Here is a 27325-nt window from a genome sequence, read left to right as displayed (position 1 = left end):
GTAAATTGAATTTGTGTCTTTATATGCCCTGTTTGTGAACAGAACTCCCACTTACCTCATGAAGGGACAGTGCTCTGAAAGCTAGTGGCTTTTGCTACCAAATAAACCTGTTGGACTTTAACCTGATGTTGTGAGACTTCTTACTGTGTTTACGCCAGTCCAATGTCGGCATCTCCACATCTTGATTTTTATGGTCATGCTCATCTGTAGCATAACTTTTACTGGTTAGTGTATTTGTAGAATTTGGCCAAAATCCTTTGGTTCTTCACCTTCCTGTTCTTCCCACCAAGATTTACAATGTTACATTTATCTATGTTAAACTTCATTTGCCCATTCTGCCTTGTCCTTCCGCCTGAAAATTTGGAGAAACTCAAAACCTTTGCTGAATAATACATTTTTTCCATTCTGGGCATCTCTGACAAGGTAAGTATTTATTGCCCATCCCTAATTGCCCTGAACTTAAGTGGCTTGCAATGCCATTTCAGAATCAACCACATTGCTGTGGGTCTGGAGTCACACATAGGCCAGACCAGGTAAAGACAGAAGATTTCCTTCCCTAAAGAATATTCGTGAACCAGGTGGGTTTTTACGACAATCGACTGGGGTTTAATGGTCATCGCTGGACTTTTAATTCCAGGTTTTTATTGAATTCAAACTTCACCAAGATCCCCTGGGTCTCTGGGTTATTAGGCCAGTGACTATACCACTGTGCCACCACCACCACCTCCTGCTTAAAAGTGAAAGGAAACTTGCAGCTATCAATCTTCAGGAAACAGTTGATGAAGCTGGAAGCAAATTTAAGATTTGGTAGAAGCAAGATTCATTGTGAAACTTGTCTTGAGATCAGAAACTGGATTTTTCCCTGACACCTATAGAAGATTGAAATTGTTTGAAACTGAGTCGTTACTGTGGCCATTCTTATGTGCATCAGAGGGAAGCTGAAACAAATGACTTCTTACAGTACCAGGTGAGTTCATAACATTCCTTAGATTCTCGATAAACCGTTTTTGTTTTCTTGTAAAGCATGATTGCATTATTACTGCATTCTTATTTGTCTTGAAATTCCCATTTTAGGCAATTTTGTCTTGGAACAGGTCCTGCAGGTAATAAAGGCTGCTGATCCTTGGCCTAGATTATATGCCCAAACCTGAGTTATGTTTATGGCCGTGGATTTCTAACGAGTTGAGGGTGCTCCCACTGAGCCACAAGCCTTGCACCGTTGTAAGGGCATTATGAATATGGGGTGCATATATTAATGAAATAAGATCCTAATTTTACTGACTTTTTTATGTGAGGTAATTTCAAATGCAAAACTTTAACCAGGTTGCTTGAGCAAAACAAATTTTGTTTGCTTTCACAAAGCCTTAAAATTCCATGTGAATAGAATAAAATATGCTTGTTAAGCATCCAGGCAGTAGTTTGTTTTCTCCTGTTCCACAAGAGAACATTTTGCATTATCACTGGATAAGGGTCAAGGAACTGGATGACAGCACAATACCCTGTTAAATTTTATTCCATATTTGAAATTTGCAGGCAACTGCATCTATGTTTTTAGGTACATCCTAAACCAAAGTCAATTTGCTTCACTTAACACAGCACCAGATACAAAAAGAGAAAAAAATTGATTTCTATCGGGCCTATATGACCTCTGGATGTCCAACAACACCTGAACTACTTTTGTCACTGTTGTAATGCTGGAAATGTAGCAGTCAATTTGCACACAGCAAGCTCCCACAAAAGGAATGTGACAATGACCAGATAATCTACTTTTGTGATGTTTGTTGGGGGATAAGTATGAACCAGGCCACCAGTTCCCTTCTTTTATTTGAAATAGTGTCATTGGATCTTTCAAATCCATTGAAAGAGCAGCCAAGACCATGGTTTAACATCTTATCCAAAAGACAACACCTGCAATAGTAGAGCAGTCCTTTAGTACTGCACTGGATTACCAGCCTAGATTTTTTTGTGCTCGAGTTTCTAACATGGGACTTGCACCCACAACCTTCTGACTTTGAGGCGTGTGAGCTACCAACTGACCTAAGGCTGACACCCAACAATTTTAATTTATTTTTGTGTAAAAAAAACTGTTGCTTTAGTTTGATTCCACACGCCGACAGCACTTTCTCTCACGAGTTATTCATTGAAATTTTCTGTTAACACGTTAGATAAAATTCTATCAGAAACTGTGAAGGATTCACACATCTGTGATGTTTACTGGCTTATAGTGAGTCAATAAGTCAAACTTCACTTGCATTATCTGAAATTTTAGAATCTTTTACTGGTGTTTGGGGATCGAGTTCTGTAATTCCATCCCTTTTTTTCATGGAAATCAATAGTTTTAGTATGTTTGGAGGATTAAGTATCACTATTTGATTACAGTAATGTCTGGAATAACTTTCTTGGACTCTCCAATTAAATACAAACAATTGAGCCATCATTTATTTATAAATATTTTTACTCATCACTTCGTTTCAATACTGTGTTGTAGCGATGTGAATGCATATTATTTATTTCTATGTGACACGCAAGTCTGCCTGGGATAAGCCAGAGATAAAAATGCTGGCTAACAAACATGGCCAACTTTTGAAAAAAAAACTGATATTAAATGGTGAGTAATCTTCGGACTTGAAATTGACCTTGAATATTGCATTGTGGAATTGCGCGCCATGCATTGAGTAACAGAAGATTCTATTTTTGCTCCCTTTTGTTCTTGTGATAGGATAACTGAGGCAGTGGCTCAGCTAAAATTTGATGCTACTCAGCACTGATTGCTTTCATCAAGCAAGTTGGATTGTCCACTATAGCTTCCCAGTAAGTCTGTTGTGGAGCAAGTCATTTTATATTGGAGCTGGAAATAAACTCATTTAAGGTGACCCGATTTTTCTTGTGGTTTAAAACTAGATATCCTGAACATCTAAAAGGACTTTACAGTCTCCTAAAGGTGGATGCTTGTGAATGAAAGTCAGTAACCAGAATGGGATTTCATAATCCGCAAGTTTATCATTAAAAGCTGACTCCCCAGTCTGTTCGAAATACCTTTCTGAAGGTTCACATCATCTAGTATTAGTATGCCAAGCTTCGTTACAGTACATCTCACAAGAGACCTGGATTTGTCTTTTCATGGCCAGTAAAGAGATTTTAGTGCTATTTCCTGTTCTGAGTGCATTGGTGTTGGCAATTTGCTTTCACATTTTCCACGCCGTCCCCCCACCCCCACCCAGACTCTTGCAAGATATTGGTTTGACCTTGGTACATGTGCAAAATCTACTTCCAGAATAATACTTTATCACCTTGGAGAATTTGAGGGGAAAAAAGTGAAGGTTTTAAAGGTGTTCCTGTCAGTACAAAATGATTTGTCTCTTCCTGTGAACCTTTAACTGGATAATAGCATACAGCTGGTTTAGCTGGAATCTGGAAGCGCTTGTATGTCCATCAGTTTTGTAAGGTCGTTATGTAAAATTGTTTGGCCTGTTTAGTTAGGTGAAGTGACTGATATTGTGCTTGTAATGTGGTTAATTTGAGTATCTAAAACAAGCATAATTAGATTTGGTTAGCACATTTTTTTCCATTCCTCCTATTCCCTTCACAGATTAACTGTATTTCCTCAAACTGCACAACTTCTTTTAGTCCAAATTTTCTTTTGAAGTTTGTAGCTTATAATGTCTACAGGGAACCTTCTGACCTTGCATAAAGTTGACACCATAACTAAGGATGTACTGTTAAGTGCACACTGCCCTTGAGCAAAGGAACTACTAACAGTCATTTTTCTAATGTCCAGGTTTGCAATTATTTTCAAAAATTAAGTAAATTTTATCCAAATAATACAGGAATATTTATGTACTGCAGAAGTACTGTGCATTACGATGGACATCTTCTTATTGATGAAAGTTGCAGAATTTATAGATGCTGCAGGGGTGATTTTTTTTTGGGCAAAGAAAAATTGTCAATTTTTTTTGAAAGTTAAATGTTCTGTGTAATTCCAGTGCAGACAGAATAATTGCATATGAAAATTTGAATGTTTGTCAACAAAATGCCTGTGTAATTTGTTTACTCACTGTTTACCCTTTTCAGCGATTGTCGGGACATGTTCAAGAGGTGATCTTACTCTGATCTTAGCTTGCAATTACCCATTAATGACTAACTCAAGGTCAAAAGAGTGCAGATCACTTGGGCTTTGCATCTGTTGCCCACACCCACCTCCCACCACGCTGGAGTACATTGGCCATTTTAAATAAAATTTGCTTTTAGATTAATGTGAAGTATTTTGGCGCTGAACAAGAATTGCTATTGTAAAAGGAAAAGTCTCTTCCTTCTCTCCACCACTCCCCCAACCCACTCCCACTGCCCCCCCTTCCACCCTCCCAATTCAGATTGCTATTTATAACGAAACCTCAATCCACATTATGACAATTGATATTTTGAGGGAATATCACATTGGTGCGATTTTCTATGCTTGTGACCAGGTATTTTTGACACAATAGATGTAGTATGTTTTCTGTAATAGATATAGAATCCCTCCATACGGAAGGAAGCCATTCGGCCCATCAAGCCTGCACCACCGACAATCTCGCCTATGCTCTATCCCATCACCCCATATATTACCTTGCTAATCCCCTGACACTTGGGCAATTTAACAGATCTTTACATACATTATACATCTATATATACACATATATATAATTTTGGCATGTAAGCTTGGTATGGGAGTGATATTTTGGAAAAGTAAGCTATCTCTGTGTACCGAAGATTGAAAATATTCATATTTTTATAACTGGAACCACATAAAAGAAATAGCTTGCATTTAAACAGTTCCTTTTCAGGACTACTTTATATAAAACCAAATATTTTTAAAGCATAATTGGTACAGTATAGGAAACATGGCAGCCAATTTGTGCTTAAGAGGATCCTGCAAACTACAATGAGGTAAGTGGCTACATCATCTGTATTAGGCATTGATTGTAACCAGGGCACAGTTAGAATTCCCATATTTTTCTCCAATGGTGCCTCCACTTCCTATCCAATCTGAAAGATGACCTGGATTAAAGCTCTAGATTGAGACTTGAACCCACAGGCTTCTGACTGAGTGAGCCAAGACTGACCATATAATTTTTTGGAATCTGCCTGTGCAAAGCCACAATGTGGTGCTGCAGTATCGTTACTGCGACTAGGGATGTGGAGTAATTCAAAAGTTGCCATCAGAAATGCCGGTTAAGAAATTTATGCAAGTTGACTGTTATCTATTCCAGGCACAGGATTTTTAATTATTACAGAAATTTTGCTGATGCTCCGCAGTGCTTGCTGGACCGAACAGCATGGGGAGGTCTTGATTGATTTTATTGTCACATGTAGTAGTATACAATGAAAAGTATTGTTTCTTGCGCACTATACAGACAAAATATACCATTCATAGAGAGGGAAAGAAGACAGTGCAAAATGTGATAGAAAAGTCATAGCTAGGATGTAAAGAAAGATCAACTTAGTGCGAGGTAGGCCCATTCGAAAGTCTGATGACAGCAGGGAAGAAGCTGTTCTTGAGTTGGTTGGAACATGATCTCAGACTTTTGTATCTTTTTCCCAACGGAGGAAGGTGGAAGAGAGCATGTCCGGGCTGCTTGGGGACCTTAATTATGCTGGCTGTTTCTCTGAGGCAGCAGGAAGTATTGAGAGTCAGTGAATGGGAGGCTGATTTGCACGATTGGGCTACATTCATGACCTTTTGTAGATAGGATGAGAGGAAAAGACTGTAAGGAGAATAAGGAAAGTGGTTGGTAGAGAAATGAAGGGCCAGAGTCATATAAGGGCCGAGTTTAAAAAAAAGAGTAAGAAAGAGAAAAGAAACGTTAGAAGTGCCCACCTTAATGTACCAGAATGTTTGGAGCATTTGAAACAAAATGGATGAGTTAGTTGCACAAATAGATGTAAAGGGGAATGATATAGTTGGCATTTCGGAGACATGGCTCCAAGGTGAACAAACATTGAGGGCTAGGACAGATGGAAAGAAAAAGATGCTGGAGCTGCATTGTTGATTCAAGATGATATTGATACGATATTGAGGAAAGATATTAGCATAAATGATGTGGAATCTGCATGGGTCAAATTAAGAAACAACAAGGGACAAAAACATTGGTATGGGTGGACCACCAAACTGTAGTGTTAACGTTGGGAAAAGCATTAGACAGAAAATTAGAGATGCATGTGACAAAGGGACATCTGTGATTATGGGTGACTTTAATCTGCATATAGATTGCGAGAATCAAATCAGTCACAATACAAAAGAGGAGGAATTTCTGGAGTGCATACGAACGGGATGATTTTCTGGAAAATATGTTGAGGAACCAACAAGGGAGCAGGCCATTTTGGACTGGGTGTTGTGCAATGAGAAATGAGTAAATGGCAATCAAATAGTGAGGGAACCCTGAGGAGCAAGTGACCATAATATGGTAAAATTCTGTGTCTAGGTGCATAATGTGCTTGTTTGACACCAGGCTCCTGAATCTCACTAAAGGTATTTATGATGGTGTGAGCCATGGTTGACTGGGAAACATTACTGAAAGGAAAGACCATGGACAGGCAATGGTAGGCATTTAAAGAATGAATAGGTGAACTCCAGTTGTTTATTCCTGTTTGGCACAAGAGAGGTAAGGGAATTGTGGCCAAATCATGGCTTACAAGGGGAATTAGACACAGCATCAGATTCAAGGAAGAAGCATACAAATTGGCAAGAAAAAGCAATAGGCCTGAGGATTGGGAACAGTTTAAAGTTCAGCAAAGGAAGACCAAGGGATTGATTAAGAAGGGAAAAATAGAGCATGAACGTAAACTAGCAGGGAATATAAAAACTGACTGTAAAAGTTTCTGAGAAAAAGAATGACAGAAATGATTACCTCTTACTGTCAGAAACAGGAGAATTCATAATGGGGTATAAGGAAATGGCTAAGGAATTAAATTTGTACTTTGCTTCAGTCTTCACAAAGGAAGACATGGATAATACTTTGAAATACATGGATAGACTTTGGTAGGAATAATGGTAGGAAGGACTATTACTTACATAGCAAAAAACTGCAGCAGGCGACGGTGCAGAGGGACCTCGGGGTCCTTGTGCATGAGTCACAAAAAACCAGCCTGCAGGTGCAGCAGGTGGTCAGGAAGGCTAATGGGATGCTGGCCTTCATAGCGAGGGGGATTGAATATAAGAGTAGGGAGGTCTTGCTGCAGCTGTATAGGGCATTGGTGAGGCCGCAGCTGGAGTACTGTGTGCAGTTTTGGTCGCTGCACTTACGCAAGGATATTTTGGCCTTGGAGGGAGTGCAGAGGAGGTTTACTAGGCTGATACCGGAGTTGAGGGGGTTGAGCTATGAGGAGAGGCTGAATAAACTAGGCTTGTACTCGTTAGAGTTTAGAAGAATGAGGGGAGATCTCATTGAGACATATAAGATGATGAATGGGATGGATAGGATAGAGGTGGAGAGACTCTTCCCGCTCAGAAAGGACAGTAGGACTAGGGGGCACAGCCTCAAGATAAAGGGGGGGCGGTTTAGAACGGAGTTGAGGAGGAACTTCTTCACTCAAAGGGTGGTGAATCTCTGGAATTCTCTGCCCGTTGAAGTGGTGGAGGCTGCCTCGCTAAATATTTTTAAGACGTGGGTTGATGGGTTTTTGATAAGCGAGGGGATTAAGGGTTATGGGGAGAGGGCGGGAATGTGGAACTGAGCCACGACAGATCAGCTATGATCTTATTGAATGGCGGGGCAGGCTCGAAGGGCTAGATGGCCTACTCCTGCTCCTATTTCTTATGTTCTTATAATGTGCCAGAATTGCTGAGAGAAACATATTTTAGTGAGGAGCTGAAGGAAATCAGCATTAGTAGAGAAATGGTTTTGGGGGAAATTGGGATTGAAGGTGGATAAATCTCCAGATCTTGATAATCTACATCCCAGAGTACTAAAGGAAGTGGCCCTGGAAATAGATCCATTGGTGGTTATTTTCCAAAATTGTTTGAACTCTGGAATAGTTCCTACAGATTGGAAAGTAGCTAATGTAAGTATACTATTCAAAAGGGAGATAGAGAGAAAACAGGGAACTATGAATCAGTGAGTGCAAGAGCGCAATGTCGATACTGGGGAAGTTGCTAGAATCTAATATTAAGGATTTCATAACTTGGCATTTGGAAGACAGTGGTATAATCAGACAAAGTCAGCATGGATTTTGGGAAATCTTGCTTGATGGATCTATTGAAATTTTTTGAGGATGTAACTAGTAGTGTTGATTGAGGAGAACCAGTAGATGTGGTTTACTTAGACTTTCAGAAGCCTTCAACAAGATGTCTCTTAACAGTTTATTATATAAAGTTAAAGCACTTGGGATTGCAGTAATGTCTTGAGATGAATAGAAAGCTGGTTAGCAGATAGGAAGCCAAGAGTTGGTCTTTTTCTAATTAGCAGCCAGTGACTAGTGGGGTTTCACAGGAATTTATGCTGGGATCCCAGTTGCTTACATTATATATTAATGATTTGGAATAGTAAATTAAATATATTATCTCCAAATTTGTAGATGATACCAAGTTAGGTGGGAGGTGAGCTTTAGGAGGGTGCAGAGATGCTTCAGTCTGATTTGGACAGGCTGAGTGTGTGGGCATCTGCATGGCAGATGCAGTATAATGTAGATAAATGTGAGGTTATCCACTTTGGAAGCAATAATAGGCTATTACTTGAATGGATGTAAACTGAGAGATGTAGATACTCAGTGAGAATTGGAGACATTGTGCATTGGTTGCTGAAAGCAAGTGCGCAGGAGGCAGCAAAGAAGGCAAATGGTATGTTCATTTTCATAGCAAAAGGATTTGAGTATAGGGATAGGGATGTTTTGCTGCAATTGTATAGGGCGTTGGTGAAGCCACACCTGGAATATTGTGTGCAGTTTTGGTGTCCTTCCTATAGAGGGAGTACAGCGAAGGTTTACCAGGCTAATTCCTGGAATGGCAGGTCTGTCATATGAGGAGAAACTAAGTCGATGAGGTTTCACTGGAGCTTAGAATAGTGAAAAGGGATCTCATAGAAACCTTTAAAATTCTAACAGAGTTAGACAGGATAGATACAGAAAGAATGTTCTCAATGGTGGGGAAGTCCAGAACTCGGGGTGATGGTTTGAGGATGAGGGGTAAACCTTTTAGAACTAAGGTGAGGAAAAATTTCACCCAGAGAATAACGAATGTGTGGAATTCACTACCACCGAATGTAGTTAAGACCTAAACATTGATTTCGAGAAGAAATTAGATACAACTCTTGGGGCTAAAGGGATCAAGAGATATAGGAGGGAGGGGGGAAATGAGGATATTGAATTCGATGATCAGCCATGGGGCAGGCTGAACGACCTACTCCTGCTTCTAGAGTCAATGTTTCTATGTTGTTTGATTTCCACCAAGCCAACAGTCATGGTGCTACAGTTGACCTACGCATCACTGTGCATGGAATCAGGAAATCAGACAGGCTTCCTGCTCTGATTACTCATGTGGAAAAGTTTCAAGTGCATCAGTGTTGGTGGGAGCATATTCAGGTTTAGCTCTGATGTACCCATGCCTTACTCTACATCTGAGCTCGCACACAAAGAATGATTCCATCGATTTGGTGCCACAGGCCCTTCAGGAACTGAGGGAAGAAAGTTTGGCAGGACAAAGCAAGAAAAAAACTGTGTTACAGGTCTGTTTCTTCTTGTGCATCTGATTCCAGATGTGCAGCTGGATCACTCAATGATCATATTTCTGAGAAGAAACAGTGCAGGTCAACTGAAATTATCCCTGCAACTTTCAAAAGACAAGTAGAATCAAGGGCTCAGCAAATAACTCTTGAAATAGATTTGTGTGTCATGGATTTCATGGACTCGAAATAGCAGGTTAAGCACATATTGCAAAGCTGTACTTAAAATGCAATTCTATGCATCTTGTTGGCAGAATAATAGATACCTACAAAGTAATGCGGTGAGTGGTTATAACTGAGAGGCATTAAAACAAATAGTGATTGCAGTTTTGGCAGTTTGACTAAAATCTCGATTTTCCCCCAGATATATCTTCATTGTGTTGCAAGTCACAGGGCTTTAAAGTGTGACAAGAACGTATGTCCTTCAAACTGCCCAGAAATGCAAAATTTTCAATTACTGTTTGGGATCCGTCCAGGTTCTTGAGAAACCGTTTAAGTGAATTTTTTTTTTGTGACTAAAACTAGACATCACTATATTTGCTTGGAACAGCAGGCAGGATATAGCTTTTCAAATGTTGGAAAGTGAAAAGAAGAACAGTGCTTGAGTTGCTCCAACTGTGTTCTGATTTTTTTTATTATTTAAACCAGAATACTGAGCCTGCACACACATTCTGCACTTGATAACCATACTTAACTGCTTTGAAAGTCTGGCAGCGGAAAAACCATTTGTTATGTTTTTTGGTATGAAGGAGTTACATTCATATTTCCTGTGCTATTCCCTTTGCTCTCCCTCTCTCTTGTTATTATTGTCTTGGTGTTGAATGTTCCCAGGCTCCTTTTGCCTCCTGGCTTGCAAGTTCCGGCCAAGTATGTCCCAGGTGAATGTGTGGGCAGGACATTTTTGTGGAGGATAAATGTTCACCCTCTTCCTGTGTAGGAGAACTCTGTTGCTTTACTTTCAGCTCTTTGAGCTACCTCCTGAGAAACCAGGACCAGGTGGTAACTGATGTTATTATAAAGGTAAAAACACTCAGCATTTGGTGTGTGGCCAGACCCAAGTTTTTGTGAATTTATTTCAGTGTTTCCTGATTCCCAACTTTATACTTAAAACATACACAATAGTAATTACTCGACTCCTTAACCAGTGTTTACAAGTTCTCAAAATGAAATGAGATTTTGCAGGATTGTAACTGAAAAGTTACACGAGAGTGATTTCTGGGTGGATAAACTTTCAACAGTTTCTAAGCATATTGCCATAGAAACACAGCAAGAAAAATACATTTCAGAAATTTAGTACCTTCAATTACTGTGTACTGTACTGCCAAATTACAGCACTTCAAGGCAGTATAACCCAGGCTTCTCCACCCTCCAAAACAATACATCTGGCAACTGAAATTAGACTGCTCATTGCTGTATCTTGCAAAGTATTTTACATGTTTTTTTTTGCTCCCTTGTCAAGTGGTGCAATTGCTGATTAGATTAAACCTGATCCCTGTAGGGGTAGATGAGGCCTCGTGTCGACTAGGGCATATTGCTGAGCAGTGCTGTGTTATCCCGTTGCAAGTTCTTAGTTCTCATTTTTAGTGGGCTATTTGGAAGCTTCTAAACCATACACTGGACAGTTTAAAAACCACCTCCTTCTCCTCACCATATGGGTGAGGGGACTGAGGGGCTGCTGATTGTGTGGCGGTGGGGGGTAGAATATTTGGGAAGAAAGAATGCTCACCGAATGAGGAAGGGTAAATGGAGAGAGGGGCTTCTGAGTAAGTCTCTTGGGAGGTGAGTTGGGCAGTGTTAAGACTCACGTTAAAGAAGCCATTCCCTATATACAAGCCTTCCGTATATATAGGATCTGCTCAGATGAGGAGTCATAGAGGTTTATAGCATGGAAACAGGCCCTTCAGCCCAACTTATCCATGCTGGCCTTTTTTTTAAACCCCTAAATAATCCCAATTGCCCGCATTTGGCCTATATTCCTCTACACCCCTACAGACACTGCAAGACGCCCTCATAAGAATGGAATATGGCACTTGACTCATCGATCGACAGTTCCAATGTGCCACAGCGAAAAACCACACCAATTTCCTCAGAAGACAAACATGGAACACGACCAACAGGGTACACTTCATCGTCCAGTACTTCCCCAGAGCGGAGAAACTATGACATCATCTTCGGAGCCTTCAATATGTCATTGATGAAAACTAACATTTTGCTTAGGCCACCCTCACACCTCCACTAATTGCCTTCAATCAACTGTGCAACCTCAAACAGACTATTGTTCACAGCAAACTAACTGGACTTCAGGAGAACAACGACCACGATAACACACAACCCTGCTACGGCAAGAAGTGCCAGATCATTGACACAGGATACCACCATCACACGTGAGAACACCACCCACTAGGAACACGGTACATATTCATGCAACTCGGCCAATGTTGTCTACCTCGTGCTTTAGGAAAGAAGATTCCAAGGCGTGGCACATTGGTGAGATCATGCAGGCACTATGACAATGGACACTGCGTGGCAATCACCAGGCAGGAGTGTTCCTTTCCTGTCGGAAATGATCACAAGGCCTAGTTGGAAGGCACGACCAGGGGAGTCCTGGATGTGAAAGAGAGAAGCCCAAGGGCGAGAAACCAGTGAGTGAGCCTACGAAACTGGGTGTGTTGGGAGACCGAGAAAGCGGTTTGAGTCAGCAGAAATTCTGCTGTTGGCAGATTCTGTGTAGTGAGGGCTCAGGTGAAATCATGGATTGCTGAAAAGGCAATGGAAGGTTGGTGACTGCTCGGGCAAAGGCAATCCTTTGGGGTTGTGATGTTCTGCTGAGTGTGGCTGAAGAGCTGGAGTTCTACCTATGAGTCGGTGCTGGAGTGTCACCTCAGAAAGTCATGGAACATAGTTTCATCTTTTCTCCTGAGACTGTCAGAACAAGTGAGCAGTTGTTCAGGCAAACTGAGTCATAACAACTTATAGAGGGAATTCAGAGGCTAGATCTTTGAAAGTGAGAAGTGGAAATCCCTTGTATGGGAGTTTTAACAAGGAGTCAGATTAGATGCAGTCATCTGACTGACTTGCTGAGAAACCATTGGGATCTGTCTTGGTTGCATCTGCCATTGCTAATGTAGTATAGTTTGTTCGACCACAGTCTGCCTATTAATTCATGTGCACCTCATGTTAATTCTGAATGTTGGAATGTAAGACAGATATTGCAAATTGTTTTACTTTCCTGAACTTGTATACTAAAGTTTATTTTGTCTGTGAAAAAACCCATGTAGTCTTCTGGTTTTATTCTCCTCATAAGTACCTGGAATTTCAAACTTGTTATGATGCAGTTAGGGACCAGTAGACAGAGAGTAGCATAAAATATCTGAAGAGTGGAGTGGAGCTTCAAGGGGTTGCACTACCTCAGCAGGTTTGAGGAGGCCAACTAAATGAAGTGTTTTATATGTTGAATGTTGTGAGGGCCTCAGCAATACACACACACACACACCCACACACACACCTTCCCCCCCCCCCCCCCCCCCTGCCATTTCCCTACCCAAACACAGCCAAAGTGTCCTTTTTTTTTGAGTGGTCACCTGGGTAAAAAGTATCCTTCAAAGGGGCAATTTTTCTTGTTTTTGAATTGTAAAGCATGAAGTTTATGAAGAAAACCTGAGAATTTGAGCTATGATTCCACCTATTACATTTGGTTATCAGCTCGGCAAAGGTAACTCATTTTACAATAATTAAACCTAAACAAACCAGGGCTAATTTTAATGAATAAAGGCAAAATGTTGAAAGTGAAAATAGGGTAGCATATCTTGGTCGCAGAAGTTTGAAATAACCGCACGTTTATTCTCCCAAGTTTCTATCTGAACAGCTCTCCATGTGGCTGGTGAACTGATATGTTGTTGCTTGGCATTGACTACAATGCAAGAATGAATGTGGCACTCTGGCTGTATATTTAGGCATAATATAACATCATATTCCATTCCTGGGGTTTATTCTCTCCTGAGTTGCTTCTCTTGGTAGTTTTTGTTAGTGGTGATTTGCCATTGTCTTCCACCCTCTGGCAAGGTATGGAAGCAGGCCCAAGTCTACCTCAGCCAGAATAGGGATTGAAACTATGCTATTGGCATTATTCTGAAGCAACAACTCACATTTAAAATTCTTATTCCCATGTTCAAATCCCTCCATGACCTTCTATCTAGTTGCCCCCACTATACTCATTCAGGCAGTGCATTCCAGATTCTAACCACATGCTGAGTGGGAAAGCTTTTCTTCATATCACCCTTGGTTCTTTTGTCCATCACATTAAGTCTGGTTCTTGACTCTTCCACAAACTACAGCGGTGAGGAAGAATATTTTTCCTGAGGATCTTATTCTTTGGAATTCTCTACCTTAGAGGCTGGTCTTTGGATATATTCCAAGCCCCAAACATCTTCAGCTGCTTCTCAATGACCTTCCTTCCATTATAAGGTCAGCATTGAGGATGTTTGCTGATGACTGTGCAATGTGACTCATCAGGTACTGAAGCACTTCATGTCCAAATTAGCAAGACCTGGACCAGTCTTGGGATTCCAAGTGGCTAGTAACATTCATGCCATACAAGTACCAAGCAATGACCAACTCCAACAAGAGAGAATCTAAGCATTTCCCCTTGATGTTTATTGGCTTTACCATCACTGAATTCCCCCACTAACCACATCCTGAGGGTTACCATTAACTAGAAACTGAACTGGACTAGCAGTATAAATACTGTGGTTACAAGAGCTGGTCACAGGCTAAAAGCCCCGTGGCAAGTAACACACCTCCTGATTTCTCAAAGCCTGTCCATAGTATACACCAGTTAGGAGTGTAATGGGATACTCTCCACTTGGGAGTTAAATAGTCAGGAGAGAAGAGCAGTGCTTCAGGGAAGTCATTCTTGGAAGAGAAATGGCAGAGAGTTATACAAGTCTCCATTTTCCTGGATGAGTGCAACTCCAACACTCGACAAGTTCAACATCGTTTGGGACAAAACAGCCCACTTGATTGGCATCCCATTGACAAACATTCAATCCTTCCACCACTAATGCACAGCAGCAACAGCGTGTACTATCTCCATGATGCACTCCAGGAATCCACCAAGGTACTTTAGGCAGCATCTTTGAAATCCCCTGACTGATTCCAAATAGAAAGGCAGCAGATATCTGGAAACCACCACCTGGAAATTCCCCTCCCACCCACTCACCATCCTGACTTGAAAATATATCACCATTCCTTCGGAGTTGCAAGATCAAAATATTGGAACTCATTTCCTAACAGCAAAGTGGGGGGTGTACCTACACCACAAGGACTGCAGTGATTCAAGAAGGCAGTTCACCACCACTTTCTTGAAGGCAATTAGGGATGGGCATTAAATGCTGGTATAATAGTAACGCCCATATCCCTTAAATGAATAATGTATTCAAGGTTGAGCTGGAATGATCTTTGATAAGGGACCTGAGGATTTTGGGAGGCAAGCAGGAAAGTGAGGCCATGTTCAGATAACCTTGATTTTATTCAACAGTGAAGTGGGCTTTAAGAACGTGGTGGCTTACTTCAGCTCCTGTTTATTATATTCTTATGAGGGCAGTTTCTCTATATCTACTCTGCCTGGGTGTCTAATGATTCTGAACAAATCCATCAAATCTTATTTCAGTCATCTGTTCTAGAACAGGGATTCCCAAACTAGATTCTGCTGGACTCCTCCAGGCGTTCCTCGGTCAGTCCATTTGGGGCCCGCAGAGAGTCTGGGCCAGGGCTTGATGGGGGAGAATGTGAATTTGTGCTCCATTAAAATGACAAAAACAAGGTATGATTTGGAAGTATTTGTTGAATAACAGAACAATTTTCTTATCATGCATTCAGATAAGACTTGGAAATATCTTTTAAGTTTGCTTTTGTACGTTTGCACTGATTGCCCAATAATTTTTTGTGAGTGTACTCTTCAATTTAATAAGGATGTTTCTCATGGGCTCCTTTAGTACTCTTGGAAGGTCAAAATGGTTTTGAGGCTGGGAACGTTTAGGAAACTCTGTCCAAAAGAACAACACTTGCTTCTCCAAACCCCACGTAACTGAGGTCCCCCATCTCTGGAATGTCTCTTCCGTGTGCTTGCTGAAATCTTCCAAGTCCTTTCCAAACTGTTTTATTCATTCTTTTACTTATTCATGGGATGTGGGGGATCGCTGGCTGGGCCAATATTTTTGCCCATTCCTAATTGCCCCTGAATTGAGTCTCTTTAGTCATTTTGGAGGGCAGTTAAGAGGCAACCATGTTGCTGTGGGTCTGGAGTCACATGTAGGCCAGACCAGGCGAGGACGGCAGATTTCCTTTGCTTAGTGAACCAGATGGGTCTTTACGGCAACTGTTCTTTGTATGTTGGTCATGATGGTCATCATTAAACTTTTAATTCCTGACTTTTATTGAATTCAGATTCCAGCATCTGCCATGATGGGATTTGAACCCGGGTTCCCAGAGCATTACCCTAGGCTATGGTTACTATCCAGTGACAATACCTTTCCTCGATAACAGCTGAGGCTGAGCTAGTGCTTTTTGAAGTTTCATCATAATTTCCTTGCTTTTATACCCTACCCATATTTAAAAAGAAACTCAGACCTGGTATGCCTTTGCCTTGCTCGATCTGCCCGGTTGTTTTCAATGATTTCAGCATATGTATTTCCTAGGTCTCTTTGTTCTAGCACCTTCTATAGAATTATACCTTTAAATTTAGATTGCCTCTCTGCATTGTTCTTATCAAAATATATCACTTTGCACTTCTCAACTTTAAATTTCATCTGCCACATGTTGTCCATTTCTTCCAGCTTTTCTTGGTTCTCTTGAAACCTATCTTTGTGCTTTTCTAAGTTAACTGTATTTTCACGTATTCTGTCATTGGCATTTTAGAAATATTGAAGAAAAACAATGTCCCATTGATGATGCCTGGGGAACCTGACTTTAAGTTTATTCATCAGTGTCACAAGTAAGCTTACATTAACACTGCAATGAGAAACTACACTCCGGCGCTTAGTTGAGTACACAGATGGAGAATTTAGCATGGCCAGTGCACCTAACCGGCATGTCTTTCAGGCTGGGAGAAAGCCGGAGCACCTGGGGGAAGCCCACACAGACAGGGAGAACATGAAAACTCCACACAGACAGTGACCCAGGCCAGGAATTGAACCCGGGTCCCTGATGTTGTGAGGTAGTAGTGCTAACTGCTGTGCCACCATGCCATCCGCATACCTTCCTCCTGGTGTCAGTTTTTATCTGATCATACTCCTTTGAAATGAGTGGGGATAGTTTGCTATATTAAAGTTGCTGTGTGAGTTGTTAGAGACCCAACTTTCAATGTGAGAGTCCAGCTCTTAGTAATGTTCCTGATCAATACAAGCACATACCATGTCTTGATTCATTTGTGTGGTAATCACTAAACTTGAGTTTGGGTGACAACACAGCAACTTATATTTCTATTGTGCCTTTTGTATAGTAAAACATCACAAGACACTTAACAGAAATCGGGAATGTGCAAGAGACCAGAACTGGAGGACTGCAAAGTTGGTTGAGAATTGTAAAGTGGAGAGATAGGGAGAGGTGAGAAAAATATATTCCTTTTTAAGGAAAGTTGAAGTCTTTGCCTTTCATGATTCCAGGATGTCCCAAAGCACTTTACAACCAGGATAGATAATTTTAAAGCCTGGTCCATGCTGTAATGTCGACAAAGCGGCTGCCAATTTGAATACTGCAAGGTCCCACAAACAGCAATACGATCAAAGTTTAGTGGTATAGTACTAGCTGAGGGATAAATGTTGGCCATAGAAATAGTAAGAAGTCTCACAACACCAGGTTAAAGTCCAACAGGTTTATTTGATAGTAAATGCCACAAGCTTTCGGAACGCAGTTCCTTCGTCAGGTGATTGGAAAGTTCTGATCAGAAACAGGGCATATAAAGACACACACAGTTTACAGAGTATTGATTAGAATGCGAGTCTTTACAGCTGATCTGCTATTCAAGTCTTAAAGGTGCAGACAACGTGACTGGAGATAGTATTAAACATAGGTTAAAGAGACTTACCTGAACTCGCAACATCTCACTTACTATCCTGTCTGGAGACAATACACATCTCTTTAACCTATGTTTAATACTATCTCCACTCACGTTGTCTGCACCTTTAAGACTTGAATAGCAGATTAGCTGTAAAGACTCACATTCTAATCAATACTCTGTAAACTGTGTGTGCCTTTATATGCCCTGTTTCTGATCAGAACTTTCCACTCACCTGACAAAGGAACATCATTCTGAAAGCTTGTGGCATTTACTATCAAATAAACTTGTTGGACTTTAACCTGGTGTTGTGAGACTTCATACTGTGTTTACCCCAGTCCTACATGGCCTCTCCACATTATAGAAATAGTGCAATGAGCATCTATTTCTATTTCTATCACATCCAGAAGATATTCTGTCGTTTATTGTGTTCTTCCTATAAGGGAAGGTATTCGATTGCCCTGTTAGGAGTGAACTTGGGCAAATCCTACCATTCACTGATCTGAGGCAAAATAGACACTGAGTGAGGCTATACCCATCTGTATTCAGATGTCTTTGTGTTTGTCAAGTGTTGAAATGTCAAGAGGCCTGGATAAACAGCTCCCAGTTTTCTTTCAGAATTAGCAGGAGCTGTTTGGTGGTCAGAGAATTTGTGAGTATCTGATTTTGGGATCCGAGTTGGTGAGAAACGTGGAGGTATTCAGGAACATGAGCTAAAAGTAGCTCAGATGCACTGGGTAATAGGTCAGGGTGAGCTCATGACAGAATGAAACCTGCAGTTCAGCATAACTTTATAATATTTCTCTTAATTTATAGGTAAAGCAAAATTAATTGATGGTCTAGTATTTAAGATATCCATCACGTCATCTTGCGTTAAACTCTGAGTTGCTGTTTGTTGGGCTTTAACTTGAATTTCAATCTGATTGTTGCTTTTTCACTCTAGGCCCTGATTGACTGACAGGATTTGTCACTTTACATTGTGTCCTTACTTTTTCCCTCATACCCTTGATGTGTTTTTTTTTAGCATTTCAGGCTGTGTTGTTACAGTAGTAAAAGTGGCATTAGAACTGAAACATGGGGCATGCTGGCCACTGCTGCTCTGAGCTACTGACAGCAATGAGGCCCACTTAAGGTGTTGTTCTTGTGGATTCTGATAGTGTCACGGAATCTAATCCTAGTCATGCCATAACAATGTCATGTCCCTTGTGTTGCAATTTATAGCTAACTGCTTTTGCAAATCTGTGAGTCAACAGACCGTATGAAGGTAGTTTACTAAAACTGGCTCTGCAGATTCCTCTGAAACCGAGGGCACCATTCAGTGGCTTTATGTATATATTGTATGTAGCACTGTGATGTGTGTGTCTGCATGATGAGGTCCTGGCTATGAAGAAGTAGTAATTCTCAGCACAACCTTGCTAGCAAGATTCAAGAATCCTAGGGAGCAGAATGTCTGTGTTGATATTCTGTCATTTTATGCTTTGAACTGGTACCAAAATCCAGGCTCAACTGCACCCAAGCACTTGATTGGGTGTGGAGTTTTTAAAATAGGGGTCATGTGCAACATGTGGAGAAGGAAGCTGACAATGGCATTTTTTTTAACCTATTTGGCAGCCTCTGCCTTTCTTTTCTACAGGTTTGCCATCACTTAATTTGGTTTCTCTTCCAGCCATATGAAACTTAAATGCAGTTGGAGAAAAGACTCCAAATGTGTAATAAAGGTGAAAAGTATTGTTTCTTGCAGGCTATACCAAGCAAAACATAGCTAGGGTGTCAGGAAAGATCAACTTAATATAAGGTATATCAAATATGTATCAATAATAAATCAAATTTTTTTGTAACAAAGCTTGCGTTTTGTCTTGTTGAAATGTATGCTCAGCGATACCAAAACTGGGAATAATGATCATTAAAGTAAGGACAGAAACTGCTGGGAAAACTCAGTAGGTCAGTAAAGATTGTCTTCTGTTGCCCATTGTGAAGACTAAATTTGTTGGGAAGATTTGCTGAATTTCACTTGAGCCACAAACTTGGTTGAAGAAAATCAGGAAAGCACAGTTGACTCAAAGCCTGAGTGTAAACAGAGAATATTGGGGGGTGGTTGGCGGTGAATCAAGTTTTACTTGCAACATTACAGAATTAAGAAAGCAAATGGGTTCGCAGAAAGATACTGGGCACACTTCATGGACAGATACTTATTAGCATAGTTATAGAACCCCTACAGAACCATTGACCCCAGCAGTGCAGAAGGAGGCCATTTAGCCCATTGAGTCTGCACCAACTCTCCGAAAGAGCATCTTTCCCAGCCCTCCCCACTTCCTCCCCCCATCCCCATAACCTTGTGCGTTTACCATGGATTATCCATCTAACCTACACATCTTTGGATTGTGGGAGGAAACTGGAGCACCCAGAGGACACCCACGCAGGCACAGGGAGAACGTGTAAACATACAGACTGTCACCCAAAGCTGGAACCGAACCTAGTTCCCTGGGCAACAGTGATAATCATTGTGCCACCATATTTCAAAAACGCTGACAGGTGAGTGCATTACTGCTGCTTCCCTACATTACAATTGTGACAACGCCTTACACTTTGCATAGAAGAATGCTGCTGACATCAACTTCAACTATCCCAAGTTAACTCCCTGATATCACTCTCCTCCCTGAGCTGACCCCAAGCTTGTTCCTGGCACTGATAGAATGTGCCTGTTGCCTTTGTGAAATAGTCACAAATGCACAGTGCTGAACAGAATTATAAATGTTTCGTGAATGCATGTTTGAAAAAAAAAGGGGGGATCTATGTTGACCAATTTGTGAACCTGAAAATGAATTCAGATATTTTTGGTTGGGGGAAAACTAATTTCTCCAATAATCTTTGAAGGAAACGGAGATTATTGTAGCGGGTTATGTAGCGGTTCTGCCAATGTTTTGTAGTTGAGAGAGGTCATATTTAGTAGAGTTAGACTAAATAAAACCCACTGCATCTATTAAATTTGCAGTGACTATAGTTGTAAGTGGCAGTTAAATAGCTCCCTTGCTTTTTGATTTTTTTTCCTGAAATGATTCTATTCCCATTTGTAATTATAAATATGGCTGGTCGACTTTACAATAAATCCTTCCTCTTTTTTCAGATTTTTTTAAAAAAAAGCCAAATTACCCCCATTAGTGTCAAAATCCTGTGCCATTATCTTACTGGAGAAGTATTTGGCAAATGAACAGTTTGGCTAAGATCCCCATCACCTGGATTCTTTTTTTATTGGTATTAGCACAACATTCGAAGAGAAAATCCTTCCTTGAGCTATAACCCCAGCAGGCAAGGAAAAATTAAAAACAGACGTAGCTGGTTGAGAAGCAGCTTGCCCTTGTCACTGGATCTAGTACAAAACAATACAGATTGAGAAGGTCTGGGATTTGATTCCTGTTACGCTGAATTAGCTGGTCAGGTTAAGCATAAATGGGGTGGTCTCACTGTGCCTTGAGCTGCAGAAAGGACAAATCAGAAATTCCCTCTTGCAACCTCTATTCTGATTCCACTGGTGCTAAGTGCAGGTATATGTACGTTGGCTGCAATTGGAATTCCCCAGATTAGTGAAAACCCACCAGCACGTTATATATGCTCAAGTATAAAGCATGATTACGTGGATAAAGTGCTGGAAGGCTTGCTCATTCTGTTTGTTGGGTCATACCCAAACAAGAGTTGTACTTGTGCCTTCAAAACAGTGATAGAAAGAGTTGGAGCAGAAATAAATGGATGAGAATTGAAGAACAAAACTCCATCTGAGAACAGCTTCTTCCTGCTGCCATCACACTTTTTTGAATGGACCTACCTTATATTAAGTTGATCTTTCTCTACACCCCATCTGTAACTGCAACACAATATTCTGCACCCTCTCCTTTCCTTCTCCCCTATGTATTCTTATGAACTGAAAGTTTTTATCTGTCTAGCGTGCAAGAAACTGTGCTTTTCACTGTATGCCAATACATGTGACAAAGTAAATCATAAAAGAGAATCCTTAAACATTTTAGGCCAGTTAAGTAATTGTATTAAATTTTTTAGTGTTATAAATAACAAATAAAAAGTGGAACTTTGATTTATGTTCCACAATGAAACGGTCATAGCCCACTTCCTCTCCTGCTCACTTAATCAGAACTGGCAAATAGTGGAGAAGCCCCTTGTTTAGTCTGTCAAAGTGAGGTTTTAGATTCTGATATATCAATTTATATTTCTTCAGTTTCTCAGCATAAAGTCTCTGTTACGAAAGATGGGTGTTATTGGATAGAATTCTAGCTGAAGTCCCACTAGCCTCCCACTTCAAAGCCTTGACTCTGCTGATCTCCTGACTCAAAGCTAAGTTACAGACGTGTATTGGTAGTAAATTCTACCGTGTACTGAATATCGAGATTGTACTTAAGATACTGAGTCAAGAATTCAAGGCCTGTAATTAAAAAAAAGTGAAGATTTGTTTTTGGGCAAACGATTTGTAAAGACTTTAAAAAACATCAAAGTATAATAAGTCAATATAGTGGTGTAAATGAGAAGCTGAATATATTGGAAAACTTAACATAAATGAGGAGAATGGAACGGCAAGAGTTAAGTAAGAAATCAGTATCCAGAAAATGCAACTTGGTTAACATCTGAATAAAATCAAAGAATTTGGATCCTGAGAATAAACAAAAATAAATTAATAGAAAAAGTAAAATCTACAATATTCTAGACGTTAATAGAGTCAAGTGCACCTCGAGGGCCATTGGGATTGGTTGAGTGATAAATGCTGGTCTTGCCAGTGACTTTTACATTCCATGAAATAATTTAATTTTAAAAATGGAATTTGGACAATGGCATTAAGTGTGAAATGCATCGTGAGTTCAGGATGTACGTATTCTGATAGACGTCACTCAAATCCACCCACCATTTTCATTGACCTGATTGTTATTTACAAAGTGGTTCCAATGCTATTGAATCCTTTGTGTTTGGCATCACAGAGTGGAAGGAAGCAGGCTTGGTTTAGCCCTGGAAATATATAGCTGTCCCTGATGTCTGAGGATAAATTGATCGTGCTTTTACAGGAGGTGTCTGTGGGGTTTGGTGAGGGGGCTGGAAAAAATTGAGGTGTTTGTATTCTTTAAATATTTCAGTTCCTGCTTTGTGCTGATTGAAATTGAGACAAGATGGACTGAATTCTATTATTTAAGAACTGCAACTTGGTGCATACATTTGTACAAGTGTAGAAAATTCTCTATTAATTGAGATCATTCAGAAGAGGACCATCCTGTCAGCACTGGGGACTCTGTAATAGCTCAACAATATGTCAAAACAGCAGGATGACTATTCTTTTCAGATCACTAGGTAGGAAGGAAAAGATTTTCAGCATGTTTTACTGAAACCAAGAGAGGAAGCTTAGAAAAATGGTCAAAGGAAAGAAAGGCAACAACTGCTTCTCAGGTTACCCCTTCCCAAGGGAGAGGCTGTAGAAATTGAATACTTCATAGATGTTGTACTTCAAATAAGCAAGTTTCAGCATCAGAGTGAGGAGCGTGGAAGCGATACTTTGCAGAGTGGGGAGGAGGGGGAGTGGAATATTTGAAATCTGAAAATAGGACAAGAAATATGCAAGGGAAAGAGTTAGTGCATCAGGTATGACTCTTCAGATTAATGAAATATCTTAACTGAAAGATTTGCCATTCTTTTCCTGGCATACTGATGCAGTGCTATGAAGTTGAAACAGTTTATAGAATATAAGGGGTTAATGATGAGGGCTGAGCTGGACAGCTCTCTAGGGAGAAAGACTTGTATGCCTTACATATGGCTTTTCAATTGAAGACAACAACATTTATCGTTGGGGAAGATGTTGTACACAACTACTTCTATGTTTTCAATGGGGAACAATGACATTAGGCTCCAGGAAGACTGTCAAAAATGCAACCACATGGTCTTTGTTTCAGAATTAACTGAGATAAGGAAAGGTTAATCTAAATGTTTAACATACAGTGCGACACTGTCATGAGATTACTCTATTGGCACAGTATATTAAAACATATTTTTAGTTAATTCATGGAATCATAGAATCCCTACAGTGCAGAAGGAGGTCATTCGGCCTATTGAGTCTACATCGACTCTCTGACGGAGTATCTTACTCAGGCCCACTCCCCTGCCTTATCTCGCTAATCCCACACATTCACCGTGGCTAAATCTCCTAACCTACACATTTTTGGACACTAAGGGGTAATTTAGCATTGTCAATACACTTAACCTGCATATCTTTGGACTGTGGGATCATGCTTGTGGACTGAATTAAAATGTTCAGTAAGTTGGTCACCCTGTCTGCATTTGATCGCTTCAATGTTGAGCAGACCATATTGTGAGCATTGAATTCCATATACTAAATTAAAATAATCAGCTGTTGCTAAATTGAAGAGTGAAAGTATGAAATGTTGATTGGTAGGGAATTCAATAATTTGGGGACTGATATCATTGTTTGTAAACAGGATGATGAATTCCACATTGCATGTTGCCCACTTGATATCAGGTGACTGTAGTAGCTGGCCCCTTTAAGGAGCGTACATTGGGACAGTCATGTAACCTGACTGGCGAATGAATGTGGGAATCTAGGCACAGAACATGGACTTTTACAGCTAGTGTAGATCCTACAGCTGGAAGTGTTAACATCATAAAAGTACTTGGTTTATTTACATGCAGATATGTAGTTATAGTTCACTATATATTAACTGGTGGTCACCAATCCTTCCAATTATTACATTGGTGACAAGGTAAATCAGAGCGACTCCATTTGCAGTGGGGAATTCATAGAAAACGTCATTGCAGAACTGCAGGGTGAATCAGATCAATTCAAGCCTGAAAAAGAGGGACTGACATGTCTCTCTTTGGAAACCTAGAAGCCTTCGACGTGACCCCTGAGAACTAGGTATAGTACATGGAACAATTGGAGTGTTTTCTTTTGGAACTGTTGGAATAAAGAGTGAGAATAATAAGAAAAATCATATTCTTACCACTCTGGTTAGGTGGATTGGCCATGTAAAATTGTCCCTTTTTGTCCAAAGATGCGTAGGTTAGGTGGATAAGCCATGGTAAATGGGCAGGCTTATATCTTAAGACAGTGGATTAGGACTCGGTTACATGCTGTTTTGGAGAGCAGGTGCATACTCAAAGGGCTGAATGGCTTCCTGCACTGTCGAGATTCTGTGGATAGAATTGTGGCCATAGAATTCTGTGGATTTATAAGACTACTTCCACCTTTGAGGGACTTCAGTTACATGGATGGATTGGAGAAGCATGGAATATTTCCTAAGAGAAGGTTGAGTTGAGGTTTGATAGAGGAGTTCAGAATCATGAGAGGTCTGTATACCATACACAAAGGGAAACTGTTGCCATTGGTTGGTGGGTTGAGAAGCAAAGCAGCGGAACACCAATTTAAAGTGATTGACAAGAATCAATGGCAACATAAGGAAGAACTTTTTAATGCAGTGAGTGGTAATGGCCTGGATTACATTGTTTGAGTGTGTGGTGGAAGCAGATTCCATTGTGGCTTTCAAGAGGGAATTGAAAAGTACCCAAAGAGAGAAGGTTTGCAGAGTTCTTAGGAAAGGGGAGAATGGGATCAGTGGCAACTCCCCAGGACCAGATGGTTTCCATCCCAGATTTAAAGAAAGTCGGTGAGAGAACATAAGAACATAAAAACATAAGAAATAGGAGCAGGAGTAAGCCATCTAGCCCTTCGAGCCTGCCCTGCCATTCAATAAGATCATGGCTGATCTGTCGTGGCTCAGTTCCACTTTCCCGCCCGCCCTCTCCCCATAACCCTTAATCCCCTTGCTTATCAAAAACCCATCAACCCGCGTCTTAAAAATATTTAGCGAGAGCATTGCAGCTACTCTAAATATAATCCTCTAAAGTTTTCAATTTGGAAACTGTTCCTTTAGATTGGAACATTTCCTATGTCACACCACTTTTTTTAAAAAAGTGAGGGGAAATCATGAATTTTAGACCAGTTAACCAAACATCTATTCTCATGACATTACCAGTGTCTATAATTAAAGATGGAATGACTGAATAATTTTCCACTTATCAGACAGGGAGCCTGCATGGATTTGTAAATGTTAAGTTTGGCATGATTAACCTCATTGAATTGAAAAGAGGTGACTACAGTTGTCGCTTAGGCAATGTCCAGCAATCTTATCTGTATGAACTTTCATGAGACATTGGAGAAAGGCCATCATAAGGGACTTGGCTAAATCTGAAGCTGTTGGAATTGAAGGCAAATTATTGACTTGGCTAAAGAATTGGCAGCAAGTAGAGATTATGAACAGGTAGGTATTACTTGGCATAATGTAACTAGTAATGTCTTGGAAGGGCCAGGGATTTTGTGAAGGGTCGTGTCTCACAAACTTGATAGTGCTTTTTGAGGAAGTGACAAGAAAAATTGATTAGGGCAGGGCAGTGGATGTTGTATAAATGGACTTTAATAAAGCCTTCAATAATGTTCCTCATGCCAGGCTGATACAGAAGATGAAGTCATATGGAATCCAAGGTGAGTTGGTAAGATGGGTACAAAACTGGCTTGGGCATAGAAAGCAAAGAGCAGCCGTGGAAGGGTACTTTTCTAACTGGAAGTCTGTGACAAGTGGTTTTCCACAAGGATCAGTACTGGGACTTCTGTTGTTTGTAATATATAAATGATTTGTAGGAAAATGTAGGTGGTCTGATTGGTAAATTTGCAGATGATACAAAAATTGGAGGCATATCGGATAGTGAGGAGGGTACAGCAGAATATAAATTGGCTGAGAACCTGTGCTGAAAGATGGCAGTTGGAATTTAACCCTGACAAATGTGAGGTGAGGTGATGGAAGGTCTACTGCAGAAGGCAAGTATACAGTAAATGATAGAGCCCTTAGAAATATTAGCATACAAAGGGGTCTAAGCATGTAGACTCACAGTTCCCTGAAGATGGCAACTCAGGTGGACAAGGTGATCAAGAAGGCATATGGCATGCTGACCTAAATCGGTTGGGGTGTTGAGTACAGGATTTGGAAAATCTTGTTGCAGCTGTATAAGACTTTCGTTGGGCTGCATGTGGAGTATTGTGTACAATTCTGGTTGCCACACTACCGTAAGGATGTTGATGCATTGGAAAGGGTGCAGAAGAGATTTACCAAGATGTTGCCTGGTTTGGAGGATATGGACTATGGAGAAAGGTTGAACAAACTTGGAAAGTTTTAATTAGAACATCAGAAAATGAGGGAGGAATTGATAGAGGTCTACAAGATTATGACTGCCTTGGATAGAGTGGATAGTCAGAGTCTTTTTCACAAGATCATAGGGTCAATTACTTGGGGGCATAGATTGAAAGTGAGAGGGGAAAAGTTTAAATGAGGTGTATGGGGCAAGTTTTTCACATCGAGGATGACAAATGCCTGGATTAAGCTGCCAGAGGTGGTGGTGGAAGCAGATTCTATAACAATGTTCAAGAGGCATCTGGATAAATACATGAATAGGCAGGGAATAGAGGGATATGGACCATGTAGAGACAAGAAAATATTAGATGAGAGAGGTATCTGTGTCAGCATAGATT

General features: G+C 40.5%; 1 protein-coding gene across 4 annotated transcripts in view; it reads left to right on the top strand.

Moving 5' to 3' along the window:
* Positions 1 to 27325, top strand: part of znf438 (zinc finger protein 438) — a 215410-nt gene that overhangs the window by 66815 nt on the left and 121270 nt on the right. Inside the window, exon 1 of one of the 4 annotated variants that reach the window (XM_080211945.1) lies at positions 17201 to 17294. The exons of the other annotated variants lie outside the window; for them this stretch is intronic. The gene's annotated coding sequence lies outside the window, so the exon portion shown is untranslated. Of the gene's footprint in view, positions 1 to 17200; positions 17295 to 27325 lie in introns of those variants that run through there. 4 annotated transcript variants of the gene reach the window in all.

This window comes from Carcharhinus amblyrhynchos, chromosome 2, assembly GCF_965287045.1.
Source record: "Carcharhinus amblyrhynchos chromosome 2, sCarAmb.v2.hapA, whole genome shotgun sequence".
In the NCBI taxonomy this organism is placed as follows: domain Eukaryota; kingdom Metazoa; phylum Chordata; class Chondrichthyes; order Carcharhiniformes; family Carcharhinidae; genus Carcharhinus; species Carcharhinus amblyrhynchos.
Note: the sequence above shows the minus strand (reverse complement) of the source record. Positions and strands in the feature narration are given on the sequence as shown.